Source organism: Lagenorhynchus albirostris, chromosome 10 (assembly GCF_949774975.1).
Source record: "Lagenorhynchus albirostris chromosome 10, mLagAlb1.1, whole genome shotgun sequence".
NCBI lineage: Eukaryota > Metazoa > Chordata > Mammalia > Artiodactyla > Delphinidae > Lagenorhynchus > Lagenorhynchus albirostris.
The window spans coordinates 68233130-68243580 of NC_083104.1; positions in this window are offsets into that span (position 1 = coordinate 68233130).

Genomic DNA, 10451 nt, shown 5'->3' on the forward strand with positions numbered 1-10451 from the left:
TTGCTATAAACTTCCCTCTTAGAACTGCTTTTGCTGCATCCCATAGGTTTTGCGTTGTCGGGTTTTCATTGTCATTTGTTTCTAGGTATTTTTAATTTACCCTTTGATTTCTTCAGTGATCTCTTGGTTATTTAGTAGTGTATTGTTTAGCCTCCATGTGTTTGTATTTTTTACAGAATTTTTTCCTGTAATGGATATCTAGTCTCATAGCATTGTGGTCAGAAAAGATACTTGATACATTTCAGTTTTCTTAAATTTACCAACACTTGATTTGTGACCGAAGAATGTTCCATGAGCACTTGAGAAGAAAGTGTATTCTGTTGTTTTTGGATGGAATGTCCTATAAATATCAATTAAGTCCATCTTGTTTAATGTATCATTTTAAGCTTGTGTTTCCTTATTTATTTTCGTTTTGGATGCTCTGGTCATTGGTGAAAGTGGGGTGTTATAGTGCCCTACTATGCTTGTGTTACTGTCAATTTCCCCTTTTATGGCTGTTAGCATTTGCCTTATGTATTGAGGTGCTCCTATGTTGGGTGCATAAATATTTACAATTGTTATATCTTCTTCTTGGATTGATCCCTTGATCATTATATAGTGTCCTTCTTTGTGTCTTGTAATAGTCTTTATTTTAAAGTCTATTTTGTCTGATATGAGAATTGCTACTCCAGCTTTCTTTTGATTCCCATTTGCATGGAATATCTTTTTCCATTCCCTCACTTTCAGTCTCTATGTGTCCCTAAGTCTGAGGTGGGTCCCTTGTAGACAGCATATATATGGGTCTTGTTTTTGTATCCATTCAGCCTGTCTGTGTCTTCTGTTGGGAGCATTTAATCCATTTACATTTAAGGTAATTATCGATATGTATATTCCTATTACCATTTTCTTAATTGTTTTGGGTTTGTTATTGTAGGTCTTTTCCTTCTCTTGTGTTTCCTCCCTAGAGAAGTTCCTTTAGCATTTGTTGTAAAGGTGGTTTGGTGGTGCTGAATTCTCTCACCTTTTGCTTGTCTGTAAAGGTTTTAATTTCTCTGTTGAATGTGAATGAGATCCTTGCTAGATAGAGTAATCTTGGCTGTAGGTTTTTCCCTTTGATCACTTTAAATATGTCCTGCCACTCCCTTCTAGCTTGCAGAGTTTCTGTTGAAAGATCAGCTGTTAACCTTATGGGCATTCCCTTGTGTGTTATTTGTTGTTTTTCCCTTGCTGCTTTTAATATTTTTTCTTTGTATTTCATTTTTGATAGTTTGACTAATTTGTGTCTTGGCATGTTTCTCCTTGGAATTATCCTGTATGGGACTCTCTGTACTTCCTGGACTTGATTGACTATTTCCTTTCCCATATTAGGGAAGTTTTCAACTATAATCTCTTCAAATATTTTCTCAGTCCCTTTCTTTTTCTCTTCTTCTTCTGGGACCCCTATAATTCGAATGTTGGTGTGTTTAATGTTGTCCCAGAGGTCTCTGAGGCTGTCCTCAATTCTTTTCATTCTTTTTTCTTTATTCTGCTCTGTGGTAATTATTTCCACTATTTTGTCTTCCAGGTCATTTATCTGTTCTTCTGCCTCAGTTATTCTGCTACTGATTCCTTCTAGAGAATTTTTAATTTCATTTATTGTGTTGTTCATCATTGTTTGTTCTTTAGTTTCTAGGTCCTTGTTAAACATATCTTGTATTTTCTCCATTCTACTTCCAAGATTTTGGATCATCTTTACTATCATTACACTGACTTCTTTTTCAGGTAGACTGCCTATTGCCTCTTCATTTGTTTGGTCCGGTGGGTTTTTACCTTGCTCCTTCATCTGCTGTGTGTTTCTATGTCTTCTCATTTTGCTTAACTTACTGTGTTTGGGGTCTCCTTTTTGCGGGCTGTAGGTTCGTAGTTCCCATTGTTTTTGGTGTCTGCCTCCAGTGGCTAAGGTTGGTTTAGTGGGTTGTGTAGCCTTCCTGGTGGAGCAGACTGGTGCCTGTGTTCTGGTGGATGAGGCTGGATCTTGTCTTTCTGGTGGCCAGGACCACGTCCGGTGGTGTGTTTTGGGGTGTCTGGGACCTTATTATGATTTTAGACAGTCTCTCTGCTAATGGGTGGGGTTGTGTTCCCTTCTTGATAGTTGTTTGGCATAGGGTGTCCAGCACTGTAGCTTGCTGGTCATTGAGTGGAGCTGGGTCTTAGTGTTGAGATGGAGATCTCTTGGAGAGCTTTCACTGTTTGATATTACATGGAGCCAGGAGGTCTCTGGTGGACCAGTGTCCAGAAGTTGGCTCTCCCACTTCAGAGGCACAGGCCTGACACCCAGCCATAGCATGAAGACCCTGTCAGCCACATGGCTCAGAAGAAAAGGGAGAAAAAAATAAGAAAATAATAAAATAAAATAAAGTTATTAAAATAAAAACAAAAAATATTAAAAATTAAAAGAAATTAAAAAGTAATAAAAAAACGGAAAAAAGAAAGAAAGAAAAGAGCAACCAAACCAAAAAACAAATCCACCAGTGATAACAAGTGCTAAAAACTATACTAAAACAAACAAACAATAAAAAATGGACAGACAGAACCCTAGGACAAATGGTAAAAGCAAAGCTATACAGACAAAATCACACAAAGAAGCATACACATACTCACAAAAAGGGAAAAAGGAAAAATATATATATATCTATATATATATAAAAAGGAAGAGAGCAACCAAATCAGTAAACAAATCTACCAATGATAATAAACTCTAATTACTAAACTAAGACAAACATAAAACCAGAAACAAATTAGATGCAGAAAGCAAACCCCAAGTCTACAGTTGCTCCTAAAGTCCACTGCCTCAGTTTTGGGATGATTCGTTGTCTGTTCAGATATTCCAGAGATGCAGGGTACATCACGTTCATTGTGGAGATTTAATCCACTGCTCCTGAGGCTGCTAGAAGAGATTTCCCTTTCTCTTTGTTCGCACAGCTCCCAGGGTTCAGCTTTGGATTTGGCCCCACCGCTGCGTGTAGGTCGCCTGAAGTCTTCTGTTCTTCGCTCAGACAGGACGGGATTAAAGTAGCAGCTGATTAGGGGGCTCTGGCTCACTCAGGCCGGGGCGAGGGAGGGGTATGGAATGCGGAGTGAGCCTGCCAGGGCAGAGGCTGGCGTGACGTTGCAGCAGCCTGAGGCACACCATATGTTCTCCTGGGGAGGTTGTCCCTGGATCACGGGACCCTGACAGTCGCAGGCGACACAGGCTCCCGGGATAGGAGGTGTGGATAGTGACCTGTGCTTGCGCACAGGCTTCTTGGTGGCTGCAGCAGCAGCCTTAGCATTTCATGCTTGTCTATGGTGTCCACGCTGATAGCCACGAGTCGCGCCTGTCTCTGGAGCTCGTTTAGGTGGTGCTCTGAATCCCCTCTCCTCGTGCATCCCAAAACAATGGTCTCTTGACTCTTAGGCAGGTCCAGACTTTTTCCCGGACACCCTCCCGGCTAGCTGTGGTGCACTAGCCCCCTTCAGGCTGTGTTCATGCAGCCAACCCCAGTCTTCTCCCTGGGGTCTGACCTCCGAAGCCGAGTCTCAGCTCCCAGCCCCCACTCGCCCTGGCGGGTGAGCAGACAAGCCTCTCAGGCTGGTGAGTGCTGGTCGGCACCGATCCTCTGTGCGGGAATCTGTCCACTTTGCCCTCTGCACCCCTGTTGCTGTGCTCTCCTCCGTGGCTCCGAAGCTTCCCCACTGCCACACCCTGTCTCTCTGCCAGTGAAGGGGCTTCCTAGTGTGTGGAAACCTTTCCTCCTTCACAGCTCCCTCCCACTGGTGCAGGTCCCGTCCCTATTCTTTTGTCTCTGTTTTTTCTTTTTTCTTTTGCCCTACCCAGGTATGTGGGGAATTTCTTGCCTTTTGGGAAGTCTGAGGTCTTCTGCCGGCATTCAGTAGGTGTTCTGTAGGAGTTGTTCCACATGTAGATGTATTTCTGATATATTTGTGGAGAGGAAGGTAATCTCCATGTCTTACTCCTCCGCCATCCTGAAGGTCTCTCTCCCCCTTAACTTTATATTAGGCTTATTTGCTTATAACAGCACACTTCAAATCCTACTTATTTCACCAAACAGTGAGAATCAGTATATTATGTTCCAGCTTATGTCCAGATACTATGGATGTGGATATGATACAGTTAGTTGAGAAACTCACAGTTTTGGAAGGGAGATAAACATATAAGTATGTAACTAATTGCCATAGCTCTTTTTTAAACAAAGCAAGGTATAAATCGAATGAACCGTGACTATAACACAGTATTCTACATAGTATAATAGAATTCCATATGAAGTGACATGAGGGATATATAAAGTAATGCAGATGAGGGAGTAGTCATTTTTGCCAAATGGAAATCAAGGTGTTATATTTACCTACTCTCTCAGGTGGACACAATGTGCCTCAAAAATGACGTAACCATAAGGCATTTCCATGGTGATAAAAAAAACAGGAGAGTTGTGCTAATCCACCACTGATCGTTTAACATTACTTCTAGGTAGCTTTGTTGTGATATGAATTAATATTTTTGTACAGCTACTTGTGAACTTAAGTACACCCTTTAATTGGAAAAATGGACACATGTAAAATTTGAATGCAAGGGTAGTTTATTTACTTTTCCACCAGATCCAAGTGGAAACATTTGTTTTACATGCCATGCTCTCTTCCATTTGCTCATCTAATCCTCATATATTATCTCATTTAATTTCACAAACATCAGTTTATTGTATCAGTATCTGATATTATATCTCTGTTTTAGCAGGTGGGGATACAAAGTTTAAGTAATTGGGCCAAGTTCACGCTAACAGCAGTTAAGTAGTAAACCAGGCATCCTCTCTTTAGGAAACGTTCCCTCCAGCCCTTATTTGGTCTAAGTGCCCATCCTCTGTACTGTTACATCATGTGTACACCTTTATTTTAGCGTTTACTGAAATAATGATGATGCTTACTATGTGCCAGGTACTGTTTTAAGTATGTTCTGGGCATTAACTCATTTAAGCTTCATACCCCTTTGAGAGAGGTAATATCATTAATCAGTACTTTATAATTCAGGAAACTAAGACCTAGAAAAGTTAAGTAATTTACTCAAGGTCACACAATTAATAGTCATGGAACCAGGATTCAAACCCAAGTAGTTAGGTTCTAGAATCCATGCTCTTAACCCCCAGGCTGCTGCCTTCCTTCATACAACACATGCTCTGCTAACATGGAGAGATTCTAGATGAAATAGTTTACAGAACTCACCAGTGCAGTTATTGTGTATGATATCACTTTGTATTCTTTATGAAGTGAACACAAGAGAATTTTTCTCTCATGGAGGGAAGGGGGGGTGGGATGAATTGGGAGATTAGGACTGACATATATACACTATCATGTGTAAAATAGATAGCTAGTGGAAACCTGCTGTATAGCACAGGGAGATCAGCTCAGTGCTCTGTGGTGACCTAGATGAGTGGGATGGGGGGGTGGGAGGGAGGTCCAAGAGGGAGGGGATATATGTATACATATAGCTGTATACATATAGCTGTACACTTCATTGTACAGCAGAAACTAACAAAACATTGTAAAGCAACTATACCCCAATTAAAAAATAAATTAAAAATTTAGAAAAAAATTTTTAATAAGAGAATTTTTCTCTCTCAGCCAAATGCCATGAAACACTTGGCTACTCTTAAGTAACTGATATGTTTTCTCCTTATAGGTGATGTGAATTACATAACTGGCTGTTTTCTCCTTTCACTCTGGCTGCCAAGAAGCTCTGAGAAATTTGTGGCTCAGCCTTAGTAACTGGAAGGACCCTTGGCCTGCATATCTGTATTCTGTTGGTTTGAAATTTTTCAAAATAAAAACCTGAGGGAAAACAGTCTAAATTCTTCTTTATTTTCTAAATTATTGATATTGTACATTTATTTTATAATTAGAAAAAGTAAACTTTGCTTTTAAAAGAAAGGTTGCAGCTTTGCATGATTTCTCAGGCTTTGAGTCTGTGGACAAGGACTAGTTTCAGGTTGAGCTCCATGAGTTCAATATAGAATCATATAAAACCAGGACTTCTGTGACCTTGAAAGTCCAGATCAATAGAATTGGTGTTCAGACAGATCAGAAAGTATTTCAAGTAGCATAAAACAGGCAAGTTGTGGCCCTCCTTATTTTTAAACTAAATAATTTGAAACCACTTTTGTATTATTTGAACATATGCTGTCTTGCTTTGGAGATAAGAAAGTCAATCTTCCTTAATGCTGATGATATTTTATTATAATTAACTTTAACGTACGGTTGATTTTGTGGTTTAGCATTTGTCAGAAGTGGGTGAAGATCACCTGTTCTAAAACTAAAATAATTATTTTGGTACATGTCCTGAAATTTAACTGGTTTAGATCCAGTAACTCAGTATCAGATTCATTTCTTTACTTAAGGGTATGTTTTGCAAGGAATTCTTCCAGGTAGATTTACTGAGGAGTCACTTTCCTAAAAGCCATACATTTCATGGGAGCTTTATTCAGATTTTTCTTAGCGAGAGTCAGCAACTGATAATTTCTTCTTTGAAAATTTTTCCATCCAAATCTTCATCCTCCAACAGGACATTCAGTTGCCTAAAGGGTGGGCAAATGCCCCACACCCAGCCAGCAGATTGTTGCCAAGTGGTGTGCGAGCATCTGGGCTTGCCAGATTTGAAATCTATTCATCTCTTAACATTGGTAACTAATGTGAACTTTGTTTAAAAAAAAAAATGACTTGTCTGTGAGTTTGCAGACCCTCTCTATTGAATAGAACTTTACAAACTTGAATACTTCGTTCTTATTTTGAAGAACTGGTTTTCTTAAGGAAAAACCTGCACTGCCTGCAGCCTCCCTCTGTCCACCCCCATGAAGAGAGAAATGTTCCTATTTAGGTGAGAATTTCAATGGGATGACTCACTCTTCACAAAAGGCTGTCAACCACCCACCATCTGCTGATGAGATTACTGAGTTCTGAACAATATGTATCTGCTCTTAGTCAGCCAGGGTATTAGCTGGTCCATCAGAAAACTGCATCCCTGACCACATTGTCGTGAGCTCATACACACAGAAACATTTCTCACCCTCTACCAGGAGTGTTTTACTGACTTGTCTTTTGAATATTGTGGCTTCTACATACATTAAGGGATTCTAGAAGAGACAATTCCACAGAGCCCACTAGTGCATTTGCTGTAGAGCTATTGTGCACTTGGTCATTTTATGTTTCTTACGGAAAATCCCATGAGAGAATTTTCTTTCAGAGCCAAGTGTCAGGAAATGCTTGACTACCTTTGAGTAAGTGATGTGTCTTCCTTACAGACAAATAATGTAACCAGTTTATGTGTTTCCTTTTTCACTTTCATCGTCATGAAGCTCCAAGTCAAGTTTTAGCTCAGCTTTAGTGCTTACATAGGAACTGTGGCCTGTGAATCTGTGTTCTTATTCCCTGGTCCTGATCTATCTATCTGTCTATCTATCATCTATCTATGTATTTATTATTTTTTCACTATTGTACTTTTTAAACTTTTTATTTTATATTGGAGTACAGTTGATTTACAATATTTTTGCAGTTTCAGATGTACAGCAAAGTGATTCAGTTATATATACACGTATCTATTCTTTTTCAAATTCTTTTCCCATTTAGGTTGTTACATAATATTGGGCAGAGTTCCCTGTGCTATACAGTAGGTAGGTCCTTGTTGCTGACCTTCTATTTAAATTTAGGTTTTCTCTTGCTCAGATTTATTTATAATTTTCTACATTATGTGTATTGTTGCACTAGCCACCTCAGGTTGATCATGGAAAAGCTAGGGAAATAAGTGATAATTATGCTAATGATGACTACCTTACAGTCCCTTACCCTTACTTCAGGCAAGAGTTAAAACTTATTGATCCTTCCATGCTGATAAGAATGTTTTGTTTACAAGTTCTCTAGGGTTTTTCAACTAAACCAACAGAACAATGAATTATTTTCAAAGAAGTTTTAATATTATTGCAAATCTAAAGAATGTCACTTTTAACTTTGCTTTTGCTCTTCTGAGGAAAGTAGATAGGTAAAGTAACGGTTGGCAAGCATAAGTGTGAAACGTCACGTCCCAAATTCTCCCAACACTATTCTCACAGCCTCTCTTAGTATATTCTTCCAGTAGGCCACAGTATGAAGAGTTAGCTTTCCTATATCTAATCTATGATTATTTTGTTTTAAACCCCTTTATACCTCATGTATTAGTGATCTGATTTGTATACACTGGTGATATTTGCACATATACACTTTAACTGAAGTTACATGGAAAGATCTTAAGCAAGATTCATTGTCTTAATGCACCTTTTATATTTGCTAAATCAAAGGTAGAAAGATAACTGAGTTCCCCCATGGCTATTAGGTATTGCTCTTAGACACTATATGTCTATGATTTAATATTTTAATCCTGTATCTTGAGAATAGGACAATAAAGCTGCTTTGTAAGTGTAAAGATTTAAAATGTTTGTCCAGAAAACATTTTTTGTAATCCTGTTTTGGCATTTCTTCTTTTCTTAATATACCAGGAACCTCAAAAATGGAAGTAGTGCAGGCCTATTTCCTATTTCAGTTTTTATTTACTGGGCTACTCTGTGTCAGGCACAAAGGGGATACAGAGATTGAAGATACAGTTCTTGCTCTCAAGGACTAACAGTCTAGAACTGTGCTGTCTAACATGGGAGCCTCTAGCCATGTGTGGCTATTCAAATAAATTAAAAATTCAGTTCCTCAGTCATACTAGTCACACTTCAAGAGCTCAGTATCCACATGTGGCTAGTGTATTGGAGTATACATAGAGAGTACCTTTCTATCAATGCAGAAAGTTCTGTTGGATAATGCTGGTCTAGAAATCATGTGGGAATCACAAGGTAGAGCAAGGTGATTTCAGACTAAGAAAGATCATGTGTGAAGTGAGCGTAAGAATGACTTGGGGGCACGTTGAGTCCTGCCAGAGATTCTGATTTGAGGAATACTGTGGGAGTCTGTTTTTAACAAATACCCCCAGGTGATTGCGATGCAGAGGGTGTATAAACTACATTGAGAAAAAACAATGTAGGGTAAGTGGGAATAACTCAATAGAGTGATTCTAAACTTTCTACCTAAATAGCATCTGGGTGCTTGAGCCAATTTAAGTTTGATTTAGAGAGACAAGAGTCGTGGGACTACATTTGTACCTTAAGAGTTATGGAGCATTTTATACCCATTATGTGTCTGAAGACTTATATTATTATAAGAGCCTTTAGTTTGTCATGTATACTTTAAATACCTGAAAAAAGGTATGCGATAGTTTCAGTCAAGATAGGCTAGGCTATGCAACAGTAAAAAAAAATAACCCCAAAATATCAGTGGCTTTTTCCAGAAGGAAAAGAGAAAACTCTGGAAGCCTCACACTAACAAATTCTTCAGCTCAAAAGGGACAGACACCATTTCTACTCACAATTCATGCCAGCATTAGTCACAGAACCAATCTTAAGGAAGTCTGGAAATGCATCCTACTTTGTGACCAGAAGAGAGGAGAACCAGATATCAGTGTGTAGCACTAATGATTACCCCTGTGATGGTAAAGGAAACGTGGTGATCAAGCTGCAAGAGAGATGAGACCTCCAGAAACAAACACACAGCAGGGTGGTGAATGGCAAAGACATAAAGGACTAGAATGAACTTTCAGAAAAATTCTTGGCTTGGAGAAAGAAGCCAAGATACAATGACCAAGAACAGAATGCTGAGTTAGTGTTTTCTGAATAAACATCCTTGATTACCTCTCTCTTCTAGAGAGCCTTGATCCTGAACGGGATCTTATCTGATGCTTCCGGTTCTTTCTTGAGAAGCTAATGTAGAGCATTATGATAGAGGCACAGGGACACATCTGTGTGCTAATATGACTATGCCAGAGAAGGACTAGGAAGCCAGCAGCCTTGGAGGAGTCCTGCGTCTTTCTGAACCTGGGGTGAAGAATGTTCAGTCCAGTGGCTGCCTGAAAGGCCCTTTCTATACCTCAATAAAGGCAGCTCTTGGAGAAGCCATTTATTCCACTGACACCAGGAGTTGCCTGTTCTGCAACTGCATCATTAGCTGTAGCTGAGATAATCAGTGGACATGCAGTGTGAGGGAGAAATAAACCTTTCTTGTAAGCCACTGAGATTTGGGGGATCATTTGTTACTGCAGTATAACCTCACCCACACTAACTGATACTATGCTTATTCTTTTAGTATCTATGCAGATGAAGCCACTGAGATTCATCAGGCAGGCAATGATGAATTAAAAATGAGAGATAAGGGAGAATATCTGTTCAAAAATACTATTGGGTGGGCCAAAGGTTCGGTTTTTTCCATAAGATGGCTCTAGTAGCCCTTAGTTGTCTTTAACTTCATTCAAAACAATTTTGTTTGTATGTGACAGCTGTCATATCAGCATGCATTTAAAAAAAGACATCAAAATTGGTGAA